The sequence below is a fragment of the Mytilus galloprovincialis genome, chromosome 13 (genome assembly GCF_965363235.1).
Source record: "Mytilus galloprovincialis chromosome 13, xbMytGall1.hap1.1, whole genome shotgun sequence".
NCBI lineage: Eukaryota > Metazoa > Mollusca > Bivalvia > Mytilida > Mytilidae > Mytilus > Mytilus galloprovincialis.
Window position 1 is genome coordinate 32,622,235 of NC_134850.1, and position 22,135 is coordinate 32,644,369.

Sequence of the window (22,135 nt, forward strand, 5' to 3'; positions counted from 1 at the left end):
TTGCAAAGAATATTTTCACCATGAATACCATACACATTTTTATTAGTCTCTTAAGAAGCAATTTTGTCAGCAAGAAACTAGAACAATTTCGTTTTGTTGTCATCTTCACAGAGAAAACTACTCCATACCCTTGGTGTTCTACCAGAACCAACACCTTTCCATTTGGCACAAGAACCTTGCCTTTGTCTTGTCACAGCCTTTAAATTATTCATTTAGTAAACATCAAATACAATGTCTACTCTTGAATACTTCTCGATGCAAGATTTTATGTAAGGCAGTATGGCATTATTAGCCTAATTATCAAATAGTTTGCCCAACTTTGTGACCTGGAATTAATCATTGCTGTCCCACCAACGATAAATGCGTCCGAATTTGGATCAGCAAATCGCAGAATGTTTCAAGTAAACCCATTTGCAGCGATTTAATACCACTATTTCAAGTGACATCCTGAGATAAAGACGGAGGAGCAGTTTGGTTTCTATGGATAAAGAAATATTCCAAGTAAAATTGTCTACTGTGACAAGAAATGAAAAGTCTAGAAAAGATATCGCAATCATTTTTAAGGTTCTCTAGCTTTGATTTTGACAAAGACGTTTCCAGTTTCATTTTGCGGCCAAAATAGGAAGTTGTTCTTTTTTATTTGGTTATAAAAGCAGGTTCTCCGTCGTTTTACATTAGCTTCAAAAGATCTTCGTATTGTTTGGACCAATATCTTGGAGTTTATTTACATATCTTACCTGTTTCCGAATCAACAATTTCCTAACTGGAGTATTTTTTTTACAAATCTGACGACTCTTCTAGAAATTAATTTCCAAACTCGTTCATCACTTTGCAAAGCCTTTAAGCTGTTTAAAGAAATCTTTTTGTGTTTTCGTAGAGTCTTCATTATGTCGTTCGTCTGTTTTTGAATGACCCAAACGACTAGATCTTTCAAATTAATCTTCTAGTATACTGACTCCTGGTCCAGCTACCATCCATTTGTCTAAAAGGGACCTTCGGTTAATCCTATGTAATCCCATTGGCTCACAACGAACAACAAGCTATAAAGGGCCCCAGAAACTAGTAATGTAAATCCATTTAAATGTTTACTTGTCTTCTTCCTGTTTTTATGTATATTAGACCGTCGGTTTTCCCGTTTGAATGGTTTTACACTAGTAATTTTGGGGTCCTTTATAGCTTGTTGTTTTGTGTGAGCCAAAGTTCCGTGTTGAAGGCCGTACCTTGACCTATAATGGTTTACTTTTATAAATTGTTATTTGGATGGAAAGTTGTCTCATTGGCACCAATATCGCCCTTCACAATTGTATTATTCTAATTTGTGCCTGATCAATTGTGTTACATGAAAGTTCATTTGCTGGTCTTACGTACAGTGAAATTATCATTTTCAAATTCCATTGCCACCTGTGGGTGATGTTCGGTAAGGGAAGTCATATCTAGGAGACACTACTGGACGAAAAAACGTCTGTCCATACCAGTAACAGTCGTTATAAGACTGATAATGTCTGTTAAAGTTGTAACAGTGGTAAAATTTCACTGCTGCAGTTATTTTTTAACTGTCCCAACTTTAAAAGTGTTTGTCTACAACATAAATCGACTGCAACAACGCAAGAAATAACTGTCACAGTCATTGAAGGACTGATACAACTATTTCAAAGTTGTAACAGTTGATTTACAACTGTCCCAACTCGAAAAACGTTGCAACAGTCTTAAATAAACTGAGTAAACGCCTTAAGAGTTGTCACAGTCGTTATAAAACTGATGCAACCATTTGAAAGTTGCAACAGTTAATTTATAACTGTCCCAACACGGAAAACGTTGAAACAGTCATAATTAAACTGTTTAAACGCAGAAAAAGTTGTAACAGTTAAAATATGATAGCTACAACCATTGTATAGTCATAAATAATTTATAAGCGTAGCAACTTCCAAACATTGATCTTCATGTACACTTAAAAGTCACGGATACAAAATGTCTGACAGTCTAGGATATAGGTTAAATTATTTGTAAAACAATTTTACCGTGTGAAATATAAGGGTTGTGACAAAGGGAAACAACTATCACTCCCGTTTCTACATTAATTTTAGATAGATATTGATTTAAAAAAAAATAATATTTTGAAATATTTGCCGCTGAACACATTTTTGTATTCCTCGGTTATTTAGTGAATGTGCTGAATTTATATATTTTTTTAACACTTCCTCGCCCTTATCTTTTCGAACAAATAAAATCGGAAGTTCCGAACTAGCACTAGATACCTGCAATTTCACTAAATAAAATATAATTACTAACAGAAAAATCGAAAAACGTTACCCAATTTATTTGTAACCAAATGTTTCTTTATAACTGAATTAACAGTTGACAATTTTTAATATTATCTAAATAACAAATTTAATTATTTTTTTATTAAATTAGTTAGGTGTGAAATCATTCATGCATACACAACTGTTTTCACTACCCGTAGTTTTACGAATAACATTACTTCATAATAACGCTCAATATACATGATACTAAACCTAGCGGGGAACTCCTAATACACACACTTGTCAAACTGATCCCCATATAAAACTGCTTTATATTTTCTTGAGGGCTTATTTCAGACACTTATTCTGAGATTTTATTTGGGGCTACATTTTTCTCTTGTAAAATTATAAATATTGCCGTATTAATCATTTTGATTTCTTTACATGTAAAACAAAAATAATTAAAGCTATCATGGACATTTAACAAAAACAAATCTTAAATCTATCTAAATTTAATTTATTTTATTTTACCGTATTTTATTTTTGAATGGTTCAATATTAACTCGACTTTGTACTGTATATTGTACGGAATGGTCTATTAGAAGTTCAATTGTAATTGATACACATGATACATGTAAATAGCACGTCAGCATTCATGATTAAGGTAAACAAATATTATCACTCGCAAGAAAAATTCAAATTTTCACCAGATTTTTCGGATTTTACTAGAAGATGGACGTACTGTACAAGACCCGACAAAATAACTAGCACCAGTGAAAGTTCAAATACTCAAAACAAGAAAACGCCCATTGTTTCAGACAGTGAAATCAAATCTTCTTTTAGTTTTTTCGCATCACGGTTTAGAACTTTTTTAGATAATCTTTAGACGCCGGTCTTATTATATTCTAAAGACTGACCTCGGATTCTCTTATGTGGTTTCAGTTGATCAGCTATCGTACTAACATTTATCCAAAATATTTTCAATTGTTCAAATTCAAATTAATCCTGTAAATGCTCCTACAATAATGACATAAAATATTTGCAATCAATAAAGAAAACTAACAAAGTTACTAGATGTACAGACAATATTTTGGGTCCCTTTATATTTTTTTTGTTCGGTGTGAGCCGAGGCTCCGTGTTGAAGGCCGTACATTGACCTATAATGGTTTACTTTTATAAATTGTTATTTGAATGGAGAGTTGTCTCATTGGCAAACAAATCTTAAATCTATCTGAATTTAATCTATTTTATTTTATCGTATTTTATTTTTGAATAGTTCAATATTAAGTATTGTATTTTGTACGGAATGGTCTATTTGAAGTTCAATTGTAATTGATACATGTAAATAGCATGTCAGCATTCATGATTGAGGTAAAACAATATTATCACTCGCGAAAAAAATCATATTTTCACCGGATTTTTCGCAAACAATTTTATACCCTACATATGTAAATACTAGTAGATGGACGTACTGTACAAGACCCGACAAAATAACTAGCGCCAGTGAAAGTTCAAATGTTCAAAACAAGAAAACTCGCATTGTTTCAGACAGGGAAATCAAATCTTCTTTTATTTTTTTCACATCATGGTTTAGAACTTGATGTATTCTTTAGACTCCGGTCTTGTTAAATTCTAAAGACTGACATCGGATTCTCTTATGTGGTTTCAGTTGATCAGATGTACTAACGTTTATCCAAAATATTTTCCCATTTCAATTATTCAAATTCAAATTATTTAATCCTATAAATGCTTGTACAATAATGAAATATTATTCAATCAATAAAGAAAACTAACAATGTCACTAGATGTACAGACAATATTTTGGGTCCCTTTGTATTTTTTTGTTCTGTGTGAGCCAAGGCCCAAGAGCGGATCCAGCCATTTTAAAAAGGGGGTGTCCCTAACCCATTCAAATGCCTTGATCGTCCAAAAAAAAAGGGGGGTTTAAACCCCCCACCCCCCTGGATACGCGCCTGAGGCCGTACATTGACCTATAATGGTTTAGTGCGTTATACATGTATGACTTTGTAATGCTTATTGTGTTTATGGAAAATCTTAGGATATATATTTAGAAGGCATTTATTCAAAAGCAAATACAAGATTTGTAGGAAAAAACATGAATACGGGCAGATGATTGTCTTTTATAGTACAAGTCTTTGGTTAACCACAATATATTTGTCATCACTGACGTACCAATGTTGCTTTTGTATACATTGTATTCAAATCAAACTTGGGTTTCTCATCTAAACATGCTAAACTTGTTTACATCGTGTTACGTCATCCAATATGGCTAGGCCTGTTAAAGGTTTTTCATTATCACACTTATGCGGAACTGATTTTGCTCATTGTTGAAGGATGTACAGTTACTTACAATTACATCACTTGGTTCACGGTTGATGGTTGTCTTATTGAAATTCACACCACAACTCCTTATTCTGGTTATCATACAGTATACTTGTTATACCACTGTCCCAGGTTAGGGGAGGGTTGGGATCCCGCTAACATGTTTAACCTCGCCACATTATTTATGTAATACTATGTGCCTGTCCCAAGTCAGGAGCCTGTAATTCAGTGGTTGTCGTTTGTTTATGTGTTACATATTTGTTTTTCGTTCATTTTTTTACGTAAATAAGGCCATTAGTTTTCTCGTTTGAATTGTTTTACATTGTATTATCGGGGCCTTTTATAGCTATGTGGTATGGGCTTTGCTCATTGTTGAAGGCCGTACGGTTACCTACAATTGTTAATGTTTGTGTCATTTTGGTCTTTTGTGGATAGTTGTTTCATTGGCAATCATACCACATCTTCTTTTTTATAAGTAATACAAGACTACAATACCTAGTACAAATGTATTATCAAATGAATTATAACAATTTTTAATAGTGGTCAGACTTTTGTTATCCAAAAGCAGTTACATGTGTAAAATAAATATGGTAGACATGATCACTGGTGTCAAATGTAAACAAGAGTGACTGCATGTGCAAATGCTGAAATGTCATGTCCGATTTGCCTACATGTATGAAGGTTTTACTACATGTACAAGTATCACACAAAATTTCAATTTTCATTAACCTTTGAAAATGAAGTTGCAGTCAAATTAACCATGCCAGACAGATGATTTACACCCTACAAACTGACATTCCATACCCAAAATTTAGTGATTTATACTGTCTGTGAAATAGACTTAACATTCTTTAAAACATCCAAACCATGAAAACTAACTTATGCATATCCAATAATATGCCAAAAATAGTGATCCTATACATGTCATGCATGTACATGTAGTTTATACTGTACATAGCCATGATAGCATCTGAGAAACATTTGGAAATAGATCAAATCACAAAAACTTAGCATTGTTCAATGAACCATGACATTTTCATTGAGGTCAAAGTCTGATGTAAGTCTTGCAATTAGACATACACTCATTTCATACACCAAATATGGTTGACCTACTTTTCCTACTGCTTGTAGTATTTGACATGTGTGAGAAACAAACTTGACAAATTACATGTAACTGAAGTAACCTTAATCACTGATCCTTGAAATGAGGTCAGGATCAGGCCAACCCTGCCTGACATACAATGAGACATGTACACCTTTCAAGATACCATAAAATTAATCCAATAACTCAATTAATATACATATGTTATACATTTAAGACTTGGAGTGTATTTCACTGTGACTGTCATCATGGTCATGACTGTTCAAACAGTAATAATTTTTTTTCAAGCAGTTACATGTACATGTAGTGTACCATGAAAACTAGGTAAAGTGCAATGGACAAATCACTAATAGAAACTTCATAACATAAGGAAGTATCCAGGCCTTTCAGCATCTAAAATGTATCTGGTGAAGCTTAAATACAAAACGGTACGCTTTAGCCACTGCCAGATTGTAATACATAGTTCTTGCATGCATGTACTTCAACTTTTGTTGCAGGAGGGATAATAAAATCATACTTTAAAGTACATGCATGGTTTATTTGTTTCAAATACTTGGCCAATAACATGACTAATTATGCTAATTAAGATTTGTATTTAATTCTAAATTCAGACTTTAATAATTTAAGTACAGCAAGCAGTCATTTGACACTAAACAATTGACCATGTTGACAGGGACTGCACGAGACCCTCATAGTTGATTAAGATCTTTTTATACATCCTGGATATGCTGGAGGTAGTGAACAGTTGCAATGCCAACATAAACTTCAGATGTGATATACATGTACTGTTTTGTAAATTTCACTGGAACTAGAAATTCACATTATCCATATTGTTATTATATTAAAATGACTGATTATCCACTAATTAAAAGTATTCATGAATTCAGATATGATGCACTATTTTTAGTAGTATTCACTGAAACTATGCATTTTCATTATTCCAAATTGCTTTTTTAAATGAATAATTATCCTGGGTAATCATGGAATTCAGAAACAATGTACATGTATGATTGCACTATTAATATTCACTGCAACTACAAAATTTTGTTATTCCAAATTCACAATTGATCATGATAATCCAAGTTAATTAGTCCTCCAGTAATGTGGTCCTTCTTTTATACAATTTGTAAGTTTCCTATTTGTACAACATTGTACAAGGCACAATTTTCTTCTTGTCCAATTTAATCAGAACATCACATCATCATCATGGAATAATGTGGCACGCCATATTCATAATTTCCAAAATCAATAGATAACTAGCATTAACTAATGAATTAATCCCTTGTTTCACAATTTGCTGCTATACGAGCGACTCAGTGACATCTATATTTCCTATGCATTAAAGTGCACATGTACTAGCAGGCGTCATATTCTAAGTGGGAATCATGGTCAAACCAATACACATGATACATATTCAGTATAATTCTACAAAATAAAATAAACATTTAGACTCAAGAACAGTAAATGTTAAACTAATAATAAATACATGGAATTTATAATACTACATGTATATACATTGTGCAATAATAAGAAAGTTAATTACAATAACTGTATTTACCTCGATAAAACTAGCAATTCTCATTCGATAACCGAAAAATTCTAGCACTAATACAATTCTATTTTCAAGTCCCTATTTACAAGAAAAATAAATCTTTTAAGGGGGTCTAAATGTTACATAGTGTTGTCTTTTTTCCTGCATTAATGATTTTTTACGTGTGATTGTGTACTTTCATTGAAGGGTTACTGTCTTACTGAGGCTCACACCATACTTTATTTCATTAATTCTTTAAAGTCAGACATCATGGACATAGTTATTTCCCTCTAAAACACAACAGGTTATTTCTTTTGTTCATTTTAATTATGTTTATCATTTAATATGAAATATATTCAATTTGATACTACAACCATGACAAAGAAAAGTTTAAGGAATGAAAAAATAAAATAAATAAATAAATGCACTGTTACCATGGTTACTTTATACATGTAGATGATATTGACTTTACCTTTGTCTAGTGCATATAATGAATAAACCTTTGTAATGTAAATATATTGTTCCCAGACTTAACCATCCCAGGCCTGAGGTAAAGTTTTAAATCCTTGAGTTTAATAATTTTTACATTTTTTGTGTTACCCTGAATACTTTTTACTTATTCATTTGTTATTACAGCTTGCATTAAATAATGCTTTGCAGATCAGACAACACTTTTTTTTTAATAAATCAATAACTAGATTACTTTTAAAATTTGCATTTTTATATCCAAAATAATAGTATATCCTGCTGTTTCATAAATACTTAAATCATAATTTGTTTTGAAAAAGTTATTAAAATTTTGAAGAGGACAATTTTGATAATCATGATAATTTGTGAACATTACTATAAAATCATATCATTATACCAATGGCAGATTAAATGTTATCCCCCAGGGCAATAAGCTATTGGGTCTAAATTTGTACAGTTGTATATTATATAGTTACATCATTTCTGATTATTACCTATGGATATCCAGTGTTAACATCCTGATTATTACCTATTTTAATGTCACATTTGCATGGTCATATGCAGTAAATACAAATATTTGAATTTGAATAAAAATAAATTTATAGACTAAATTAGTAGATACAACATGTACAATGCAGTTAACACATTAAATTTTGTGACAACTTACTGGATAATACTATATCTATAAAAAATATTTTGAGCTTCATAAAATACTTTGCAAAAAATCTGCAGTGGTATGTGAATGCACATGATCAAAGGAGATGTGGGATATATATCAATGATGCATCAACCCAACAGTTATGCAACAATAAATTAACCAAAACACAATTGAATGTGTGTCAAAAAATTTGACTCATGATTAGAAGGGTCTTAATCATTGCGGAATAAATAAAATGACCATTGAATGTTACTACTTGTAAGTGAGATAACATATATGGCACAAATGTATTTTGAAAAAACAATGCTTACAGGGCACAATTTATATGAAAATTTCACATAAAATAATTATATATAGTTTAGGTTCAAAGTATTAACAAATTATAGTGATTTAATATAAATTCTATGTTAAATCTAAAATGAATAACTTTATGATGCTAGCTTTGCTCTTTTAATATGTGTTTTTTAAACAATGTAGTACATCAATGTACATGATAAAACAATTACTAATTGAATTAACACAATTCGTTTCATCAAGTGTGTTTAAATGGCAACTGTTTATGACTCTGTGTCTTGTTTGAGGAACATTAATTTAATAATATTGTTTTATTTTGAAGATTATTGCTATTTTAAAATACCTATTCACTTTCAATAGATATAGGAAGATGTGGTGTGAGTGCCAATGAGACAACTCTCCATCCAAATAACAATTTAAAAAGTAAACCATTATAGGTTAAAGTACGGCCTTCAACACGGAGCCTTGGCTCGAACCGAACAACAAGCTATAAAGGGCCCCAATGCCTGCTATTATCAAATTGATAATGTTTTGTTGTCCATGATTTGAGAATTATTTAAAATCTAAATGAAAGTGGACACTTGCTAAATAAGTCACTATCTAATCTTAAAGTTAATACTTTCATAACATTTTATGATCAAATCATATGTGTTTGTACTACATGTACTATGACTATGCATGATTTTTTTTATGGAAATTGTGACGTCACAATGCATTCTTAATAGAACAAAAACTATCAGGTGATAAAGCAAAACCAAGGAAATACTAGTAATCCAGCATAAGCATGATAAGAAACACATTACGTACATGTAAAGATCAGTTGGTTGTTGGTTATATAAAATGTCCAGTGACAAGTATTTCATGCAAATTTAAGACACAACTCATGAGTTAGTAATTCATTAACATACAATATGTACACTACATGATATATAAGTCAGTGGCAGATCCAGAACTTTTCATAAGGGACAGGGCTGCTGACTGTCCTTAGGGGCAGGATCCAGTCATGCATGAGTGATTCCCTATATAATCCACCAAATTTTTTCTACAAAAAAGGAGAGGATAGCTAGAGTAACCTTTTTTGTATTCCACTCAGGTTGATGTATGCAAAATAGTTAAGGGAATAAATGACATACACATGATAATAGGGGGAGGGGAATGGTGTCATTTTTAACTTTCAGTGATTTCATTTATTATGACGCACAACTTTAACATTGAAGCTTAAAGCCTATATTTTCCCAGGAATATGCAACTATGCACGAGTGTGTAAATATAGATCGTCGATTCATAGCTATATAGCCTATCGGGGTATCTCAATATAGATTCCGTAGGATCAGTGGCGGATCCAGCAATTTAAAAAGGGGGGGGGGGTCAAACCCAGGACAAAAAAGGGGGGTCCCACTATATGTCCCCATTCAAATGCATTGAGCGGGCCCGGCAAAAAACAGGGGGGGGGGGTCGAAACCTCGGAACCCTCCCCTTGGATCCGCCAATGAGAACAAATATTGTAAGGTCTGTAAGTCGACAAATGTGCACATTTCCCCTTCAAAATTATGAATCCATGATTATTCGATAGACATGCTTTAAAATATTGATAATTTCTACTCACCGATTGTAATTTCCAGCTCAGATTATTGAACATGTGGTCTAACATCTGTAGTTTATACCTGTGTAAAAATATAGTTTGCCGACCTGAGGTCCTGGTTTTTTTGCCGACAAAAAATTAAAGAGGGTAAAACGTTTACGGTGAAGAATTGTTTTCCGTTTTTAATGAAACTTGACAGTCAGATTTTACTAATTATTTTTTTAATCATCGGAAATGTCCCTCTTGGTGTAATTCGAATTAAAACTGTTTTATTATGATGTACAATATTGGTAACTTAGTCATAATCTTTAAATTTATTTCAGGTACACCCTTGTACATTTTTCTATTGCGCAGAATTTATCAAAACTTTTTCGATCTCTTTTTCAAGTATAAATTTGAATGAATCCATTATCATCTTCTCATTCTTCTGCAATAATATTAAAACTCTATTTTAAACGAAAGCTTCTGGTTTTAAAACCAGTTATGAACGAAAATGTTATATAACAGATATTATAAAATAAAAAGTAAGGATATCAAAAGGATTATTTAAAGTCAAACGCACATGACTGTCAAAAATGAACGGACAATGCCACGGCATTAAATGGAAAACGGCAAAAGACAAACAACGATCGCAAAATAAATGAATAAACAGCAAAACATGTTTACAATCTCACAAAAAGACAAGTAGTATAAGTAATGAGGGAGGATAGGAGGGGTCCTGATCCCGAAATCCCGAGCTTAAAAACACGAAATCCCGGGCTTAAAAAACACGAAATCCCGAGGTCCCGAAATTCGAAAAAAGAATTCCCGGATCCCGAAAGGGTCAATCCCGAAATCCCGGATTTAAAAACAACCAATCCCGGAGTCCCGATAAAGGTCCTATCCCCCCTCAGTAATGGACTATTTCACAACAAAATAAAATCTTGAGAGCCGGGTGAGACGTAACTTTTTTTTACACTGATGGGCTACCGTTACGCTAAAATATTTGTATTAAAACATTTACCGACTGTATCAACCTATGAAGTGTTTGTTTTAAACATTTAACGACTGTGTCAACCTTTTATAAGTTGTAATAAACATTTAATGACTGTGCCAACCTTTAGAAAGTTGTAACAAACATTTATCGACTGTCACAACTCTTAAAACGTTGTGACAAACATTTTTTGACTGCATCAACGTCTGAAATGTTGACACAAACAAATTTTAACTGTCCCAACTATTAAAAGGTTGGGACGGACATTATGCAACTGCCACAACTATTAGAAAGACTGTAATCAATAAATTTTGACTGTGACAACGCCGAAAACCACTGCAACAGTTCTGAAATGACTGATGGTAGCATTATTTGACTTTCACAACCCGTAGAAACGTTGGGACAGACATAAATGAACTGTTGCAACGAAATATGACAGATTTGACAGTCATTACTTGTCTTTTACAGACTAAGACAGTCGTACAACGACTGTTACTGGTATGGACAGTTGTTTTTTCGTCCAGTAGTGAGATGAGTCGGTAACGATCGAGCATAATTTACACGATCAAGACCGAAAACAATACGCTATCATGCTTTATATGGACTGTTTTAAAAGTACGAAATCTCACTCATGAAATCAGCATAATACCAAAATCAGAAGAAGTTTTTAATTTATAATTGAACGCCAGGAATTAAACTGTGGTCGAGATGACTCTATTTCCTTACACCAGTCTTTTAAATCATTGAACGTCACAGAGTCATGACATAATTATATATTCTGAGTTTAGCTTTTCATAATCTGAAATTAACATTTTTTAAGCAAAAAACATGCAGTTGTGTGATGCGCCTGTCTAGTCATAGGTACATTTGAACATACATAAAAAGAATCTGTCGTTCTTGGTGTTGCAATATTGGCTTCAGTAAGACAACATGTCTGTCCCTTATCACGCAATATATCACCCGGAGTTTTATAACAAGTCATTTCAATGTGAAATCACCAAACGTGACGATACACTTATATGTTCCTTACAAATCAGGCCATTTCCATTGAATTTGCTTAGGCATTTCCAAAAATGGCTGATCTGCAGTTACATTTGATGTTTCTCCGGATTAACCACATTTTCGCCTTAACCATCGAATACCTGAGAATTGCCTGGTAGTGCATACAAATCGCTCTTGATGTCTATAAATAGTTTTCACATGCACAAAAGTGTGAAACACATGTGTATCGATCATAACATTGAAAAATGTTATTAAACCAATTCATAATATCATTAGAAATCCAAAAACACTTAATTTATAGTAAATAGTTCAAATGTTTTTGAAAGAATTTTGTTACATTTTCGCGCATGCGCAAATACTGGATATGTCAAATATTCATTTTTAATAAATATGTGATATAAGGAAGGTAGCCACCAAACCTGGTAATTGGTTTTTACTAAAAGAAGTTCAAAGAAAAGTTTTCCAGAAAAATCAGTATTTTTAAACTAAAGAAAACAGCCATTTTAGAAAATGGCCTTGGTCATCTTGAATATTTTTTTTTAATGGCCAGCAGTTATTTCTTACAAAGTATATAATAATGATGCTTTGTGGTAATTTTCATGCTTGTATCATCATTTGCACAATTCCCTCGATTTTGCTTGCTAATATCTTCCACTATTCGACTTTAATCGAAAAAGCGAGACTAAGCGATCCTACATTCCGTCGTCGGTGTCGGCGGCGTCCACAAATATTCACCCTGTGGTTAAAGTTTTTGAAATTTTAATAACTTTCGTAAACCATACTGGATTTCTACTAAACTTGGACAGAAGCTTGTTTATGATCATAAGAAAGTATCCAGAAGTAAATTTTGTAAAAATAAAATTCCATTTTTTCCGTATTTTACTTATAAATGGACTTAGTTTTACTTCCAGTTAACATTACATACAGTCTGCAGACAAAGTTTATAAAACATTTATTAGATTCATAAACTATCCTGGATTTTTACCAAATTTGAAGGCTTCTTTCAATCAAAAGACAGTATCGAGAGGGAAATGTTTATTGATGTTTTTCCTCATTTTTGTTGAGTCTGCGATTAACAGCAAAAGTAGGCGAGACACTGGGTTCCGCGGAACCCTTACGATTTTTTTTTATTTAAGTTGACATATTTGATACATATTTTTCCAAATTGATTATTTAAGTTTTCGGTGAAGTCGACATTTGTATGTTTACAGTTGTTATGTTAATGTGCAATGTTATTTGTCAACTTACGAACATTTATTTAGGTTACTTAGAAGTTTTTGCAAAGAATTAAATCAAAATTTTATAATTATAAGGAGTCAAAACAGAGAAAAGAAAATGTATCTGATGGCTGCAAAATTTAATTATTTTTTGCTTTCTGAAAGTTTATTTTCTTTCATGCAGAAAGAGCAAGAGCCATTACAGCATATGAAAAGTAAATTTGCAGATATGTCAGTCATACAAACACTGGTACACGATTTCATATTACATTCAATTATTTATAGTCTAAGAGTAAAGCCATTTTCAATTAATATTTTATAGTGTGTCTTTTCCGTTTGTAATGTTATACTGCTGTATCAGGTTTGGGGTGAAGGTTGGTGCCTGTTAAATCGTTCAAACCCGCTGCATATATTATATGCACCTGTCCTAAGTCAGGAAAAGTGCTTGACGTTTGTTGGTATGTTTTATAAATGTTTCTTTTTTTGTAAAATAGATTAGACCGTTGGTTTTCCTGTTTGAATTGTGATAAAATGGTCATATTGGGACCTTTTATAGCTTCCTTTTATGCTCCTTTTATTCTTATGGGGTTTTGCTGCTGCTGCTGCTGCTGCTTAGGGAAAGTTATGATTTTGCTGCTGAAGTACTCTTTTCTTTAAATCGATCGTCTCACAGATAAGATGAAGTTTTTTTTCTCTTATAGATTCAATTTAGTTTCGTAAAATTTTGCATAATTCTGAAGCGCAAATTCAATGCATGATTTCTCGAGAGACCTCCTTTTGAAATTATAGGATGCGGTTAGTATTCCTATCATGGTAGACCAGTTGCTGCATCACAATGTAAGGGGTATATACATATCACTTAATGTCATACATCCAAGGTTATACGGAGCTACCATTTGATTTTTAGGGGGGGGCACAATAAAATAAAAATGTGTCCTGGATTTTTTTTAGTTGTAATCTCTGTCCTGCATTTTTATTTTTCACTATATTTGGTCCTGTCTATTTTGCCCATGTGCTCATCCTGCCATTTATTCAATCGAAACGTATGTCCTTCCTTTTTTAAATCAAATTTCAGTCCTGCCATTTTGAAACTACCCCCCCCACCCCACACACACAAATTGAATGGTAGATCCCTTATTAAATTAAGAATAGCACCTGAATATGTCTTGAACACTTCTAAACTACTGATACTCATTCGTGTTTAAATGGAACTTGTACAACCTTATCTAAAAAAATAAAAAAATGAATGATGAAACAAATGTTTTAAGCTCATTGGTGAAATCCGTTTACAGTGTCTCATCGATGTTCATGGTATAAAAGCGTATAAAGGGGATATAAATAAAATATATATATCACTATTTCTTATAGGTAATTGTTGTTCACATTTTCGTATCACTAGTTTCCAATTTATTCTTATATGTTAAGTTCGTAATCCATTCGTAGCTATACTTTAAAGCGACTTTACGACAACAATTAAATAAAGTGATGATAAACCTTCAATGAATTGTAGTCTATGCCTTTTATCTGAAATAAGTATTATGCATTTTTTAACACAAAATGTAAAGCTCTGGATCGACTCAGTTTTGAAGAGACCAATAATTTTATTAAACACATTTTTTTAAAGATTAACAATAAAATATTAAAATCCCCAAATGAAGAGACACAAACACAAACATGTATGAAAATCTACTTTTGAGTATATCCTCTGCAATGGAAAAGGGCTTTAAAGCACTTAAAAAAAAAATAAAAAAAAAAAATCTTTTTAGTTTTGATGCTAATTTACTTTTGTGTTTGCTCAAAGTGAAGAAATATTATATACAAGTTTTTCGATAATTTTGAGATGTCCCGCTTCCTCTAAGGCATTTATTAACAATTAAACAGTAGAACGATGTATATATCTTTTTAAATAATAATAGAATTTTAAAGTCTAAAACTAATTGAACAAGTTTATAATCTAAACCAACACATTTGTTAACTTTGAGAAAACAATTCAAACAGATACAACTTGTAATTACATACACTAAGATTTATTTAAGTATCTAAACATATTCAAAAGCCAGTATATCTATTAACTGTAAACGTCTTTAATCAAATCAGCTCTTCTCTTAGCCAGGGCAGCACACAGCTCAACAATAGATGACATTTCCCATCTCGGGTGTCTGTAGAGCCCACCAATTACCCTAAATGTCTTTAGTTCCTTTATAACGTGTTCGACATACACCCTTCTTTTTCTGTGTAATAGATTAAACTTCCGTTTTCTCTTCTGTTCAAGTCTTGGTCTTCGCACGATATCCGTACACTTAAAAGGAGTTACAAGAGGTGGTGCATTTGGGTAGATACTGTCAGCCAGTATAAAACAGTGTGCTGGGAAATCATTTTCCAGTCCTGGACCAATCTGCCGGATTTGCTGATAGCAGAAGGCATCGTTATTGTGGCCAAGAAATCCAGAATGGACATAGCATATATTTTTTGGGTTATCAATAACTATCTGAAAAAGTAGAAAACAAAATAGTTAGATATATATATGTTAAAAAGATAGAGAGGCGAAGAACTAAGATTTATATTTTCAATTTCATCAAAATGTATATTTGCAAATTAACTAGTATTTTAATTTCATACTTTCTTTAAATGATTTTTTAATCATGTTGACGGATTCAAAAATGTTAGTGTGTGTATCAATCAACAATACGACAGCAAGACAACAGCGATAAAAAATCAACCAAAGATATTTATATAGGTCTTCGACTGGTGAAAAGTCCACAAATGCTCAATATGCATTTTGCCGTGTAATTTGAAACATAGTTGTACATGTAACGTTCTATGTATGGGTGTCCTCTTCGCGGTCCGCGTTTGTGATGGTTAATTTAATATTGATGGATAATCTATAATAATCATCTTCGGATGCAAATTGAATTATCTGACGAATAACAAAAGTGTCATTAATAGATCGAAAGTTGAGAACAAAACTTCCTCAACTTCATCACTTGACATTTAAAAAAGACAAAAATCACAGGAGCATATGGAGTACCGCCCTCCACCTTTTTATTTTGTGTGGGTTATTTTTCAACAATAGGAATATCGGAGCAACCTAAAAAAAATCAATCATATAAATAAAAGTTGCAGCACTTAAAATAATCGAAAATAAGTAAAAAAATAAGTAAATAACGAAAATATATTTCAAATTAAAAATAAACACAGAAAATGAAAATGGGAAGTGTCCTCTCAACAAGCGCCTGTGTAGAAAATATCAAATACTTCTCTGTCGCTCGAAAACAATATTTAGGGTAAACATATTTTTGTGTGTTTATACATCCCGATCGATCGAAAGCATGTTAAAATTTACAAAAGCGTACCTGAGTATGGATGCAATGGAATTTTCTATGGCCACTATAGAACTCTTCTTGTGGTTCTGTAGATGGAATCCAAATCTCGTGGGGTGTACCATGAATGGCTCCAATAACATTCGCCATTTCTGGCCAATTACCCCTCATCTGGTTCCATTGAGTAATACTTGGCCATGTAATTTGTGGTTCAAAATTTCCCAAAGAATCATCCACATTTTGTTTACAGTTTTACCAACAGCGGGAACGCTCACACCAAAAGTCAATGATAAAACGGTATATGTGGGGTATTGCCGTAACCACATCAATGTCATTAAAAGTCTATTTCTCAAACTGATAAAACAGTTCCCATAACGAAAATTTCTTACTCTTGGAGAAATAATAGTTAATAAATTTTCAAACGTTTCCACAGTTTCCCCAGAAACAATCCAAAATTCAAAAGGTCTGTCTGATAAAATTCTGTACGGATCGTTCGTAGATAGCGGTAGTGAAACCTCATGTTCTAAAATCCTATTTCTGATTGAAAAATTATAAAACGGTAACGGCATCTTTAGACTTCTGATATATGTTATAAGAATGTTCAAAATCATAAAAAAAGATGAATTATTTTCCGACTGAAAAGGTGGTACTGGCGGGGGTGGCAATAACATCATTCTGTACTGCAGGTACAGCAAGCAAATAAAAACGATCTGATCCCTCTCGTTCATTTTTAAGGATTGGAATTTCAAAATACATATAGATGAACATGTGTATATAAGTGAAGGCCAAAGAAATTATACATGCAAACCTATGCTATACATCTATATTTGTTTGTATAAAAAAAAATAACTCGAAAAAAATTAACAAAATATCTTCCAATATTTTTTTAATAATCTAGTATATTTGCGCATTGAAACCGTATATATGGGGATTAATTCAATTATCCTTTACTTAAACCTAGTCTGTTTTACCTTTGACCCGAACCATGCACGGACGATTTTTGTTTTTTTTTGTACTGACCAATGATGGACCTTTGCGACGATATTACCTATTTTCCACGTGTCCGTTTGACCATTTCGTTTCGAACCCACTAAGAGCATGGCTACTCCGACCAGAAAATCCCAAATTGAAGTAAGCTTCATGGAACAACTGATAATATTTCGAGCCTACACCAAATCCAGATGTAATTGGAGTTTGGTGTTAGACGAGGTAAAGAGGCAGCGTGACAAACTGCCGCAAGCTGCTATGGAGTTGTACGCGTGCACAGAAGGCCAAAAACTGAAAAGAAGAATGGCGGACCAAGTAAGGAAGCTTACAAAAGATGGGATGACAATTTGTAATCCGGAGTTAAAGAGGCTGGTCGAGGAGGTTAGGGCTATGGACAGCCGATATTCCCAAAAGTCCGATCCAGCGTCAAAAAGGGCAAACTTGAAAAGGGTATGTTAACTTAAGTATATTTTTTATTTGAATTTATCCATACCTATTTCAAATTTCAAATCAAATTGCGTGAAAATATTATAACTGTATTTGGTGTTTTTCTCGTTAAATTAAGCCACTGACACTTCCAAATTTTATTACTACTTGCACCATTTTTAGCACATCCAGCATTTTAACTTAGTATGTCCATTTGCAAATATCACATGCTCATTCAGGAAAAAAATTACATTAAGATACAAGTTATAACTTTAGATTAATATATTAGATTTTGCCTTGAAGATTTTTCCAGGACAAAAAGTATAGGGATTATAGAAGCTTACTGGAAAATTAGAGTATGGAGAATACAAAAAAAATGTTACATTGTACAACATGACTCCCGACAAGAGATTGTTTTTAATTTTAGTGGGGGTGACAATTATCAAATTATATATTCTGGCGCAATTGTAAGTGGAAAAAAAGATTTTAACAAAGACAGAATAAATGAAATTATGCATTTGAATTTTCAAAAGTAATACGCCTGCTCAGTCCAACAAACAAAATGATCGATTTTAATATTCAACAAATAAATTGACTTTTAGCCACCCCCTCCTCCTATTCATAATATGAAACGTTCTTAAAAGAGCAGTATGTGCGTCGTTTCTAATTTTGGGGTGTTCGATTTATAAACGGAAATAATAATAAGAGTATGAACGAAAAAATATATATAAGTGCATAACTTCATGGTCACGTGTGATAAAAAATGGTAATTGGAGATTGTTTACCACCGTGCACTAAATTCACGTGTTCGGCTTCTATTCTCCATTTTCAGGCAAACCTGGATTTCGTAAATTAAAACTAGTTTTCATGACAATATTTCTTTTTTGGCACCAAGAAAACATGCGTCTGTTTTTTTTTAATTGATATTCATATACGAAAAGCATAATAATTTAAGATTGACGAAAGGCCTTGTTTTTCGTCTTCTGAAAATAAAAGTAGTAGATACTATCACACAAGCCTTAAATTGTTCTGAGGGGCTATAAACTTTCGAGACTGATATGAAATTCGTACTTTAATTAATAGTATCTCGATTTGATAAATCCGATAATCCACTTGTAACTATGTAATAATCTATATTTATCAATTTGTAACAGATTATCAATTTGTTATAACAGATTATCAATTTGTTATAACATATTATCAATTTCTTATAACAGATTATCAATTGGTTATAACAGATTATCAATTGGTTATTACACATTATCAATTTGATATAACAAATTATCAATCTGATATAACAAATTATCAATCTGATATAACAAATATAACAAATTATCAATCTGATATAACAAATATAACAAATTATCAATTTGATATAACAAATTATCAATTTGATATAACAAATTATCAATCTGATATAATAAATTATCAATCTGATATAACAAATTATCGATTTGATATAACAAATTAGATATTTGATATATACTAATTAATTATATTTGATATAATAATTTGTTATCAAATAATGATTTATAAAAAAATACGATCGTTTATTGACTAGTTCTATGCCAAGGACACCATATGAATGAAGTTTAGAGGTGAAAACAATTATTGAAAATTAATATATTCAAATTTCCTTTACTTTTATAATGAAGATCAGCGGGGGTAAATATATTTTCAGGTTTTGTTACTTAAACTCGGGCTTTCCTTTGCCATATATTTGGCTAACGATTTTGAACCACAATTCCTTCTAAACCAGTTATCATAATACAATGAAACTGTCATAGAATCTTTACTATACAGAACTGTTGTATACTTTTTAATATTTTAATGCATTTTTAGTAAAAAAATATATTTTGGGTTTTCCAATATCGTGAAATTATTTTAAGGAGTGGGGGCCCAGGGCTGATATGCATATAACTACCTAAGTTAAGATTTGTTCCGAACGGACGGATTTTTCTTCATGTCCTACGATAAAATAGTATTTTGACTGGATATCTTAAATTAAGTGGCTTTATGCATATCACCCCGGCTGGTAATTTACCTATCAAACCCTATCGTTTTAGTTATAGTAAAAACTTCTGACCTTCAATCAAAATTTTTAATACTGTTTAGCGACACAAGTTTCGCACTTGCATTATATAAAAGTAAAAATATTTGGTATGATTCCTAATTGGACAACCACCATAGATGAAATGAGATGGCAGTAATCAGTTATTGGTTACTCTTAAGAAATTTATGTTAAAATCCTTTAGTTTGTCAAAACATGTACCGTTTAGAGAAAAAAATCAAATGAGAAAACTAATTGCCTTAATTTTATAGATGAAACGAAAAAACAAAATTAATATGAAGAGGCTGCAATTGACGAAAAACGCTCAAGCTAAAGGTTTCTAAATGACTTCGGACATGCAAGTTCAGAATAAGTCGTTTTTGAATAAGTTTCCAGCTTTTTAAAAACTGCGCTGAGACTTTTACTGCTTAAGCCTAACACCAAAACTTATGGACTTGCTTTCTTTGAGTCTTGCTAAAATGTACGTGAGAAGACTATTTGTATATCAAATTATTAATTTGTTATTTCAAAGTGTAAATTTGTTATATCAAATAATAAATTTGTTATTTTATGCCTCGTTCACACGGACATTTAATTCGAATTGAATCCGAATCGAATGCGAATCGAATTCGCTAATCGCGTTCACACACTCTTCCTTTTTAATTCGAATTGGCTAATACGTAAATAATGATTAAAAAAATGAAAACCTTCAATTTGACATTTAAAAATCAATAAATAAAAAAAACCAGATGAACAGTAAATTTCTCTCCTGTCATCATGACATTTGATACATTATATATCCCTCATAATGAAATTTAAAGATTCAAGGTGAACCAATCGCAATTTTCTTTCAAACGCTCAACGAATCGTACTCCGTTCAAGAGTTTTATACTTCATTAATTTACTAGAACAAAAGAAAATGTCTAAGGTGAAAGGTGATCACCAAACATCAACAATTTATTACATCAATCTTATTTGGGTTTTTCATTTAATATATTTTTATTTGTTAAAATATATCATATATTTTTATTTTTTTTTGTAATTGCAGCTCAATGTCAGTAAAGAGGTGGAGCGTGAAGTTGAGCGTGAAGTGGAGCGTGAAGTTGCAAGGATAAGCACGCCATTGCAGCAAGATGACACTCAAGATGACGGTCAAGAAAACCAGGGTAAAGAACCTCAAGAAGAACCTCAACCGTCTGACTTAGCAAACAGATTTACAGCGATACCTATTGCCGATGATGAGGATGAGGAGGAAGCTGTTCAGCCAACCCAAAGAAAAAGGGTGCCATGGAAATGGCTAGGGAAACGTACCAAGCCTACCAAGACCACCTGGACAGACTCAGACCTATAGAAAACAAAATGGAAAGGTGTATGGACAAATACCTATCTTCATAATAAATGTTATAAATTCTTATAAATTTTCTATATTATTTTACAGGAGTATACTGATATATAAAAAATGCTTATTCACCTTTATTATGCCTTGTTACGTCATTATTATCTTTAGTTTGTTTTGATTTTAAATGTTATAGTGATAAATGGGTTTGAAAATACAATTTTATTTTAACCAAAGACTAAAATTTGCATTTGATAAAAAGAATGAATAAATTGTCGAACTGAAATCATTTGTTTATAATACAAGAATTGCTCGGGTGTTACTTTTTGGTTTTCCTGTAGGTTTTTTTTTAACAAAGCAAGACTAATACATGTCTGACTTGCTAGTGTCGATATTTTAGGTAATCTGATACTTTATTGTGCCTAGGATCTGATGTGGTGTGATTGTCAATGAGACAACTCTTCAAAGGAGACCAAATGACACAGAAATCAGAAAAAAAAGTAAAACAGTAAAGCCTTCAATAATGAGCAAACCCCATACCGCATAGTCGGCTACAAAAGGCCCCGAAATGACAAAAGTAAAACGTTTTACAATTCAACGAAAAAA

General features: G+C 32.1%; 1 protein-coding gene and 1 long non-coding RNA gene across 2 annotated transcripts in view; one reads left to right on the forward strand and one right to left on the reverse strand.

Annotated features, from left to right (window-relative positions):
- LOC143057471 (uncharacterized) overlaps positions 1-22,135 on the forward strand; it is a 364,231-nt gene that overhangs the window by 298,150 nt on the left and 43,946 nt on the right. The window lies entirely within an intron of this gene.
- LOC143057084 (uncharacterized) lies at positions 6,265-10,347 on the reverse strand. The gene is made up of 2 exons (XR_012972625.1): positions 10,243-10,347; positions 6,265-7,110 (listed from the first exon to the last, which is right to left on the reverse strand). It is a non-coding gene; the product is annotated as an uncharacterized LOC143057084 (long non-coding RNA).